General features: G+C 41.3%; 1 pseudogene; it reads right to left on the bottom strand.

The window, feature by feature from the left end:
- Nucleotides 1–7335: 7335 nt before the first annotated feature.
- Nucleotides 7336–8595, bottom strand: LOC138085190 (tyrosine-protein kinase STYK1 pseudogene; annotated as a pseudogene).
- Between the last annotated feature and the right edge of the window lie 2652 nt (nt 8596–11247).

Here is an 11247-nt window from a genome sequence, read left to right as displayed (position 1 = left end):
CAGTCCAATGGACTCTCAGAAGTCTTCTCCAGCACAATTCAAAAGAATCAATTCTTCATCACTGACTTTGGAACCTAAGGAAATAAAATCTGTCACTGATTCCAATTTTTCTCCTTCTATTTGCTATGAAGTGATGGGATTGGATGCCATGATCTTAGTTTTTTGAATGTTGAGTTTTAATTCAGCTTTTTCACTCTCCTCTTTCACCCTTATGAAGAGGCTCTTTAGTTCCTCTTCACTTTCTGCCATTACAGTGGTATCTTCTGCATATCAAAGGTTGTTGATATTTCTCCCAGCAGTCTTGATTCCGGCTTATGATTCCTCCAACCCAACATTTAGCATGATGTATTCTACATATAAGTTAAATAAACAGGGTGATATTATACAGCTTTGTCATACAACTTTCCCAATTATGAATCAGTCAGTTGTTTCATGTTTAAGATTCTAACTGTTGCTTCTTGACCTGTATACAGGTTTCTCAGGAGACAGGTAAAGTGGCCTGGTATTCCCATCTCTTTAATAATTTTCCACAGTTTGTTGTGATCCACATAGTAAAAGGCTTTAGCATAGTCAATTAGGTAGAAGTAGATTTTTTCTGAAATTCTCTTGCTTTCTTCATGATCCAACAAATGTTGGCAATTTGATCAATGGTTCCTCTGCCTTTTCTAAACATAACTTGTACATCTGGAAGTTTTCAGTTCATAAAATGCTATTATAAGAAAAAAGAATAAAAGTGAAATAAAATCTCTACAAATAATGGAAATAAGCTATAAAGACATGCCGATGACACAAATCACCCATGAGTTCAAAAATAACTAAAATACATTTAGAAAATAACATAAGATGTGAAAAAACAACAGAAATCAAAAATAGAGAAACATTGGAGTTTTTGTTTAGGAAAGAATTAGAAAAACAAAAAAATTGATATCACAATTGAAAACTAAACTAGAAAGAATACAAAAATAAAAGACCATATCAAAAAATGTCTTAGTACAAATAGATGAAAAGGAAGAAAACAATTTTAAATCAATAAATAAAGAAATGAAAATTATTCAAGATAATTTTAAAGATTTAACATAATAAAGAAAATCTACAATATGGATAATGTGAATACATTATAAAGAAAAATAAAGCAAAGTAACAGAACAAATTCTGAAAGCTAGAATTTAAAAAACTTTCAAGAAAGAGACAAAAAAAGATTTGAATCTATATTTGAAAGAGTACACCATAAGTCTAGATATACCAACCTAGAATGAGTGATACCGAGATATAAACTAGTAAAATTATTGGATTTGAGAGAAAAAGAAAAATCAGTTGAGAGTGTTCACAAAAAGAATAAGTGACTTGACAAGAAAGAAATTAGGTTATCATCAAAATTTGGCAGCACTCATACCTCATGCGAAGAGTTGACTCATTGGAAAAGACCCTGATGTTGGGAGGGATTGGGGGCAGGAGGAGAAGGGGACGACAGAGGATGAGATGGCTGGATGGCATCACGGACTTGATGGACATGAGTTTGAGTGAACTCTGGGAGTTGGTGATTGACAGGGAGGCCTGGTGTGCTGTGATTCATGGGGTCGCAGAGTCGGACATGACTGAGCAACTGAACTGAACTGATACCAAAAGAAATTGACATTAAAATATTCAAGGAAATTAATGATTTTATAATTAACGATTAATGATTTTATCACCAACAAAATTGATATGCATTGGGACCAAAGGGAATAGACAAAATGTTATTATCATGCAAGAGCTCAAAGAAAATTGTTCCTTTTGTATGTATCTGCTAGAGAATGGGCTTTAGACAAAGAAAATGACAGGAGAAAACTGACATAAAGAATATGAGTGGACATTAAGTACAGAGTTATTTGTAGAACTAATACTAAATAAAGGTTGACAGACTGAGAAAATAGTTTGTAGTGTCTATATGGTTCAATCATGCAAATATAGTTCAAACGTATTTTAAATGGCGAGAGAATGAACAGAAAAAATGTTAATCTGTTTTCAGTAATTATAAAATTGATGGCAGTATTAGTATTACCTTTGTTGAAACTGTTGCATATGTGATATAGGGGAAAACAAACATAATACTAAATCATGCTAATTCCATTATTTCCTCTTTTCTTGAGATCCAGGATTCTCAGGGTTTAAGAAATGAGGTAAAGATGTATTATAGAAGAGAATCAGTTTTAAAAATCTTTGAAGCTGCATTTAATTTGTAAGTATGAATGTATGAAGTGTCTAATGTTTCCATTCTGTCCACTGAAAAGGCTTATAAATAATAACCAACCAAGTAGCATTGAGTATTCCTCACCCTCAATGTTGACGCATTGAGCATCAACAGCTGCTAATATCACAAATGACAAATTAGACATGAGGTTCTTCTTGATGTAGGAATATGCCACTGAGCGACTTCACTTTCCCTTTTCACTTTCATGCATTGGAAAAGGAAATGGCAACCCACTCCAGTGTTCTTGCCTGGAGAATCCCAGGGACAGGGGAACCTGGTGGGTTGCCGTCTATGGGGTCGCATAGAGTCGGATATGACTGAAGCGACTTAGCAGTAGCAGTAGCAGCACTCTCCAGAACAGATCATGGTTTTAAAATACCATTTCCTTGTTAAAGAAACCAGAGATACTTGGACAAATGGTTGATTCCAGGTCCAGAACAAGAAATACACAAGACAAGCCTAGAACATCTTGCAATGCTAGAAAGCCAAGAATCTAGAAGAATTACAAGGGTCATGACTAAAGTACTTGAAGGTCAACTTGAAAGGGCTACCACCAGTCAAAGATGGGACAATTATGTTTTAAGATGGGACAATCTGAACTTCAATAATGACAATCACTGCAAAGGGTTACAATGTATCCTATATGCTTAAAAATCACAATTTCATAATGATACAAAAAATTATTTGGTTACACTTGGAGAATTATATAGCATAGAATATTATCTTGAAAAGTAGTGAATTAAAGAGAAAAATTTATCTCTCTTGTATGATTTATACCAATATGTATAGAAGTGGAAATGCCTCTTTATAAAAAGTATTCCAACTAATAAAAAAAGAAATGATTGTTTTAGAATATCACATTTGTAACTCCCAATGAAGTAATGGACTTAATGGATTTGGGCATTGAGCATCAACAGCTGCTAATATCACAAAAGACAAATTAGACATGAGGTTCCTCTTGATGTAGGAATATATCACCATCTCCTGCCAAAGGGAACAAGCCTGGATCTGACCAAGCCTCTCAACCAGTTAACCCAAAGCTCTGAGGACAGAGAAGCAGGTTAAACAACACCCCAAGTTTGCAAACAGCGATGTGCAGACTAGGAGAAACTACAGGTCAAACACTTAACATCTTTAACAGATTGTGAATTGTAAAATGAAGGAAGGATGAGACTAAATCATAATGTCCGGGGATGTTCTTTGAGTGATTAAGCTATAGAGAAACGCAGATGAAACTGTTATGAAATCAGATGGAGGTTGCTTTGCTTCTTGAGACCAGTGTGACTGAGGTGGGCACAAGGAAGGGGCAATTGGTTGACTGATTTTTTGCCCGGATGGTGGTTATAGGGTGGCAATTTGTAAAATGTGTTATGTCATTTGTTGGTTTCCTGTATTTGTGCTTCACTTAATAAAAGTAGTTGCAAAAATTTAGTCTATCTGGATTTATTTTGCTTTGGCATTGAGTAGTAGTCTAATTTTATTTATTTTTCCCAAATGGCTAGTAGCTTTGTAGAATTTAATAAGAGCCACAGACCCAAGTGACAACTCATATAATACATTCAAAAGACAGTTACTTTTTCTTAATTGTTAATAAAGTTGGACATAGAGAAAAGGCCTTCATGATGTAGGTTTAAAACTCAGGTAGAATGGACATATGCCCAAGGGAAATAATACTTATCACTACCAAAAGTCATGCGTTAAAATGCTCTCACAACTTTAGTCTCAAAAGCCAAAAGCTGGAAACCACCCAAATGTTCATCAACAGTGGGATGAGTAAATAACTGTGGCATATCATGAGCGTCAAAAATGATACCAAACTTACTACACCAACAACATAAATATATGCAGGATTCCCCGCTGGCTCAACAGTGAAGAATTAACCTGCCAATGCAAGAGAAATAGGTTCCATCCTTAGTCCAGAAAGATCTCACATGCAGAAGAGCAGTTAAGCTGGTGAACCGCAATTATTGAGTCTGTGCTTTAGAGCCCTGAAGCCAAACTCTGAACCTGGGGGCCACAGAGCTGGTGCTCCACAACAAGAGAAGCCATTTTAATGAGAAGGCCACACACTGCGGCTAAGAGTAGCTCCACTTGCAGCAACCAGAGAAGACCCAGCACGGCAAGAAAGACCCAGTGCAGGCAAAAATAAATAAATAAATAAAACGTATTTAAACAAATATGAATCGGTCCTACAAACACAGAGCTGAGAGAATGGCGATGCTGTCTAAATGAAGTTCAAGAACAGGTCATAATAACTGTATTTAATGCATTAAATTTAAAATACACTTAAATTTTAAATTTAAAAAGTAAGTAGCAAGGGAAAAATAGGTAGAAAATTCAGGAGGAAGTAGGACATCTAGGTAAAGCATTAAGCATAGGAAATATTCGATGCCAGTTTAGTAGTTCTCAGTTCAGTTCAGTCGCTCAGTCATGTCTGACTCTTTGCGACCCCATGAATCGCAGCACACCAGGCTTTCCTGTCCATTACCATCTCCCGGAGTTCACTCAAACTCACGTCCATCCAGTCCGTGATGCCATCCAGCCATCTCATCCTCTGTCATCCCCTTCTCCTCCTGCCCCAAATCCCTCCCAGCATCAGAGTCTTTGCCAATGAGTCAACTCTTCGCATGAGGTGGCCAAAGTACTGGAGCTTCAGCTTTAGCATCATTACTTCCAAAGAACACCAAGGACTGATCTCCTTCAGAATGGACTGGTTGGATCTCCTTGCAGTCCAAGGGACTCTCAAGAGTCTTCTCCAACACCACAGTTCAAAAGCACCAATTCTTCGGTGATCAGCCTTCTTCACAGTCCAACTCTCACATCCATACATGATTACTGGAAAAACCATAGCCTTGACTAGACGGACCTTAGTTGGCAAAGTAATGTCTCTGCTTTTGAATATACTATTTAGGTTGGTCATAACTTTTCTTCCAAGAAGTAAGCGTCTTTTAATTTCATGGCTGCAGTCACCATCTGCAGTGATTTTGGAGCCCCCAAAAATAAAGTCTGACACTGTTTCTACTGTTTCCCCACCTATTTCCCATGAAGTGATGGGACCGGATGCCATGATCTTCGTTTTCTGAATGATGAGCTTTAAGCCAACATTTTCGCTCTCCTCTTTCACTTTCATCAAGAGGCTTTTTAGTTCCTCTTCACTTTCTGCCATAAGGGTGGTATCATCTGCATATCTGAAGTTGTTGATATTTCTCCCGGCAATCTTGATTCCAGCTTGTGTTTCTTCCAGTGCAGCATTTCTCATGATGTACTCTGCATAGAAGTTAAATAAGCAAGGTGACAATATACAGCTTTGATGGACTCCTTTTCCTATTTGGAACCAGTCTGTTGTTCCATGTGCAGTTCTTTTTTTTTTTTTTTGTGGGTAAGGAAATTAATATTTATTGTCATATAGTATGTGCGAGATGTGGTACAAATAACACCCTTTCATTCCATTCTCACAACAACCCTGTGAAGTAGGTATTATCCCTTTTTACACATGAGGAATCTTTTTCTGACAATGTAGATTGTCTCTTGAATTTTCCTGTTGACATTAATTCACATTTATTTACTTTCATCCTCCTTATTGTCAAGATTTTGGCAACTGTATAACCCAAAATGTATACTTTCACTCAATAAATATTAATTTAATGAAATAAGTTTCACAGTACATCATTGAATGATTGAAAATCAGAAGCTACCATCCTTCTATCTCAGGTTGCATCTTTTTCTAGCACTCCTTGAAGACATCCTGAGCTAGTGAGCACCCTTGCTGGTTTCCATATTTCCCATTTATTAAATACATACACAGTCAATTCATCATCAGCCCTATTGGACTCTCTGAGCTCAGTCTCCATAGTCTCATTTGTCATTGTGCAGTCACCCAGTCATGCCCAGCTTTTTGTGATCCCATGAACTGCAGCACGCCAGGCTTCCCTGCCCTTCACTGTCTTTCTGACTTTGCTCACTCATGGCCATTGAGTCAGCGATACCAAGCAACCATCTCATCCTCTGTCGCCCCCTTCTCCTCCTGCCCTCAATCATTCCCAGCATCAGGGTCTTTTCCAATGAGTTGGCTCTTCGCATCAAGTAGCCAAAGTACTGGGACTTCAGCTTCAGCATCAGTCCTTCCAATAAATAATCAGGATTGATTTCCCTATTCTAACAGGGACCAGAAAGCCACCTGATGGATGATACATAACCAATGCTCTTAATCATGAAATCACCCCTCCAGCTTCTAGTTAGAATAGTACCAACAGGATTTACCTATCTCAGAGTTAGATAAAAGGGGACTGTATTTCTCCATACAAGGTGAGCTTATACCTTAGATAAGTAAGTAAAGTCACTCAGTCGTGTCCGACTCTTTGTGACCCCGTGTACTGCAGCCCACCAGGCTCCTCAGTCCATGGGATTCTCCAGGCAAGAATACTGGAGTGGGTTGCCATTTCTTTCTCCAGGGGATCTTCCCGACCCAGAGACCGAACCCGGGTCTCCCACATTGGAGGCAGACACTTTAACCTCTGAGCCACCAGAGAAGCTCAGAAATCTTCCTTAATGGTTCTTCATCCCTGCATGAACGGACCAGAAATGAAGAACTATATGACCTTCCTCTCCCTTCTCTGTGAAGGATGGACCTTGGTCCTCATCTATACTCCTGAGCAAATAGAACCTTTCATTTTCTTCTCATCAATTTCTTTATCAACTTTCTCTTCCCTCATTTGATTCCAACTTTCTGGACCTTACTATAGTCTAGATAAAGGCACGTTTTGAAGGAACAAGCCTGTGGTAGGAGGGACCAACTTATCCATGCCATGTTGCAACAAAGATTGCAAATCTGTAAAACCTCCCTTGCATGGACACTGTCCAACCCATCTACCCTGTGTCTTCAGAATTGGGACGACAGAAATGAAACTGCATTTCTCCGTCTCAAGGGTACATGGTGAGGGCAGTCTCATCCAGCATCATTTCAGGCTTCTAGGGAAATGTGTAGGGGAAGATTCAAGATCCATGTCCCATTTCTCCCTTTAACTCCCACTAGAAAGTCTTTGTTCTTGGAGGAACTGGTTTCAAGAGTATACGATCTCCCCAAAGTGGGTGTTGTCCCAGGACCTTCATAACATGCTGTAGCAGTAGGAGATACTCTCCACGCTGATACCTGCCACAGCTGCATACAATTCAGGTACCACCAGCTCTGGTACTTGCAACACAGCCTTGTCATTTGCACTTTGAGCAGCAGTTTCGAGACACGAGTGTAGCTTTCTAAGTGAGGGGCGGCTGTCCTCACTCCAGCGCCAGCAGGACTTCATGAGACCATACATGGTGTGTGTGCAGCTACTGGGTCTCTCCATGATTTGCCCTCTTTGGAGATGCTGTAGGATATTGGTAGGAGGGACTTCAGGATATGGAGGTGCCCCTAGAGTCACCATCTCGTACAGCAGGATCCCAAAAGACCAGATGTCTCCTTTGATGCCAGCTGGTTTCAGCAGAAGCCGTTCTGGGGCAAGCCACTTGAGAGGTACGACGCGACTGGAGGAGATGGCCCCTCGGGAGTGAACTTCGTAAGCCAGGCCCAGCCCACAGAGCTTAGCAGTGAGGTCACACTGGATCAGAATATTCCTGGCTGCCACGTCGCCATGGAACAGACACTTCTCCTGGAGAAATTCCAAAGCCAAAAGGACCTGCTTCCCAATGTGATATATTTGTTTCTCTGTGAGGTCATAGGGAAGACCATCCATGGTCATCACATCCTGGTGACAGGTCCAGAGAAAGCTGAGCAGGTCTCCCTGGGCCACATCCTCCAGTACCATGTAGAGCGGCAGCCTGTCTGTGCAACAGCCTTCCAGATGTACCAGGTTTTTGTGCTTCCCCAAGTATTGATAGAATTGGATTCGTCCTAAGAAATCCTGCACCTCTTGAAGCCCAGTTGGTTCTTTTAAAGTCTTGAGGACCACACTCTTGGGCTTCGCAGGGCTCCCAGTGTGTATCATGGTGCGATAGATGGCCCCATAGCTACCACTGTGGATTTGCTCCAAAACTTCAGAGAGTTGCTCCCGGGGCACCTGCAGCTTAGCCAGGACTTGTGCAGAGGTTCGCAGAAGGCTTTCCACCGAGGTCTCCTCAAGCGGTACAAACACAGTTCCCCCAGGTCCTGCTGCTTCCTGGCTTAGGTTCCCAGATGGAGGCACGTGGGCAACACCTCGAGGTCCTGGAGACTGTTGGGCTCTCTGTCCTCTGATAAAAAGCCACAGGATGACACCAAGGAGGATGAAGAAGATACCAACTAGGAGGGTTGGGATGATGGTGATTTCATACTGCTGCTCCTGGATAATACACAACTTGTCACTGAGACTGCATTCCAACAGCATCCGCATCATGCCCCTCTCATTTCCCATCACAACGCAGTGGTCCAGTCCAGCGCTTGACCCCTTATTGAGGCAGAGTGTCTCAGTTCTGGAAACATATATGCAAAGAAACTTCCCAGCCAGTTGAATCTTCTTTTCACTCTTCATGGAGCTCCATGAGTTTGTCTCTAAATTCCTACCAAAAGGGACTTAAGACCACCCTCCAATGCAGGGGGTGCAGGTTCGTTCCCTGGTCAGAGAGCTGGATCCCATATGCCACAACTAAGTTTCCTTGCCACAACTAAAGGTTCCATGTGCCACAACTTGGTGATGTTGGTGAAGACCAAATGATGGAATCCGGGATCACTTGCTTTGTTTGTTCATTTTCCTGGATCTGAGCCCAAGCCTATTTCTATCTTCCATTTTAGGGAGAAGGACCTGAATTCAGACTTCCATTGTGAGCCCCGGAGTGGTTGGGGTAGGGAGTCAGGAAGGGGCAAGAACCCCGAGGGGACACAGCATACAAATCATTCAAGACTTCAAGACACCCTGCCAGGTATCAGAGAACCTCAGGCTCCATCACTCTCCTGATGCCCACTCCAGAGAGGATGAATGGCCCATGTCCAGTTCTAACTGTTGCTTCCTGACCTGGATACAGATTTCTCAAGAGGCAGGTCAGGTGGTCTGGTATTCCCATCTCTCTCAGAATTTTCCACAGTCTGTTGTCCACACAGTCAAAGGCTTTGGCATAGTCAATAAAGCAGAAATAGATGTTTTTCTGGAACTCTCTTGCTTTTTCCATGATCCAGTGGATGTTGGCAATTTGATCTCTGGTTCCTCTGCCTTTTCTAAAACCAGCTTGAACATCAGGGAGTTCACGGTTCACGTATTGCTGAAGCCTGGCTTGGAGAATTTTGAGCATTACTTTACTAGCGTGTGAGATGAGTGCAATTGTGCGGTAGTTTGAGCATTCTTTTGCATTGCCTTTCTTTGGAATTGAAATGAAAACTGACTTTTTCCAGTCCTGTGGCCACTGCTGAGTTTTCCAAATTTGCTGGCATATTGAGTGCAGCACTTTTATAGCATCATCTTTCAGGATTTGAAAGAGCTCAACTGGAATTCCATCACCTCCACTAGCTTTGTTCGTAGTGATGCTTTCTAAGGCCCACCTGACTTCACATTCCAAGATGTCTGTCTCTAGATTAGTGATCACATCATCATGATTATCTGGGTCGTGAAGATCTTTTTTGTACAGTTCTTCCATGTATTCTTGCCACCTCTTCTTAACATCTTCTGCTTCTGTTAGGTCCAGACCATTTCTGTCCTTTATCGAGCCCATCTTTGCATGAAATGTTCCCTTGATACGTCTAATTTTCTTGAAGAGATCCCTAGTCTTTCCCATTCTGTTGTTTTCCTCTATTTCTTTGCATTGATCGCTGAAGAAGGCTTTCTTATCTCTTCTTGCTATTCTTTGGAATTCTGCATTCAGATGCTTATATCTTTCCTTTTCTCCTTTGTTTTTCTCCTCTCTTCTTTTCACAGCCATCTGTAAGGCCTCCCCAGACAGCCATTATGCTTTTTTGCGTTTCATTTCCATGGGGATGGTCTTGATCCCTGTCTCCTGTACAATGTCACGAATGTCATTCTATAGTTCATCAGGCACTGTATCTATCAGATCTAGGCCCTTAAATCTATTTCTCACTTCCACTGTATAATCATAAAGGATTTGATTTAGGTCATACCTGAATGGTCTAGTGGTTTTCCCTACTTTCTTCAATTTAAGTCTGAATTTGGCAATAAGGAGTTCATGACCTGAGCCACAGTCAGCTCCTGGTCTTGTTTTTGTTGACTGTATAGAGCTTCTCCATCTTTGGCTGCAGAGAATATAATCAGTCTGATTTCGGTGTTGACCATCTGGTGATGTCCATGTGTAGAGTCTTCTCTTGTGTTGTTGGAAGAGGGTGTTTGCTATGACCAGTGCATTTTCTTGGCAAAACTCTATTAGTCTTTGCCCTGCTTCACTCCGCATTCCAAGGCCAAATTTGCCTGTTACTCCAGATGTTTCTTGACTTCCTACTTTTGCATTCCAGTCCCCTATAATGAAAAGGACATCTTTTTTGGGTGTTTGTTAGTTCTAAAAGGTCTTGTAGGTCTTCATAAAACCGTTCAACTTCAGTTTCTTCAGCGTTACTGGTTGGGGCATAGACTTGGATAACTGTGATATTGAATGGTTTGCCTTGGAGATGAACAGAGATCATTCTGTCATTTTTGAGATTGCATCCAAGTACTGCATTTTGGACAAGAAGCTCAAGGCTTGCAGATGAAGCTCTGGGCAGGGCAGGAGTGGCCAGTCCATCATTCTCCCTATACTGAGGCCAGTGAGAATGACAATACTGAGCACAGAGTGCAGAGCTGGAAAGGGACCTCAGCAATCTTCTTGCCCAGAGTCTCCAAACTCAGTGCTGGAGACCCAAAAGCTGCAAACATTCTTCAGCAGAGGTAGGAGGGGTTAGGAAGAAGGGGGCAGGGAAGACCAAGAATCCTGAGTGCCACTGAGAAAGGTGCACAGGGCACACAGTGGGGAAAACAGCCCCTTTGCTGTCTGAGGTCTGGTGGTAAATAGCACTGACCAAACAAGAAATCAAAGCAGCAGCCCAGCCAAGGAGTGTACAGCTGTGAGAA

The sequence above is a fragment of the Capricornis sumatraensis genome, chromosome 9, assembly GCF_032405125.1.
Source record: "Capricornis sumatraensis isolate serow.1 chromosome 9, serow.2, whole genome shotgun sequence".
NCBI classification, from domain to species: Eukaryota; Metazoa; Chordata; class Mammalia; order Artiodactyla; family Bovidae; genus Capricornis; species Capricornis sumatraensis.
Note: the sequence above shows the minus strand (reverse complement) of the source record. Positions and strands in the feature narration are given on the sequence as shown.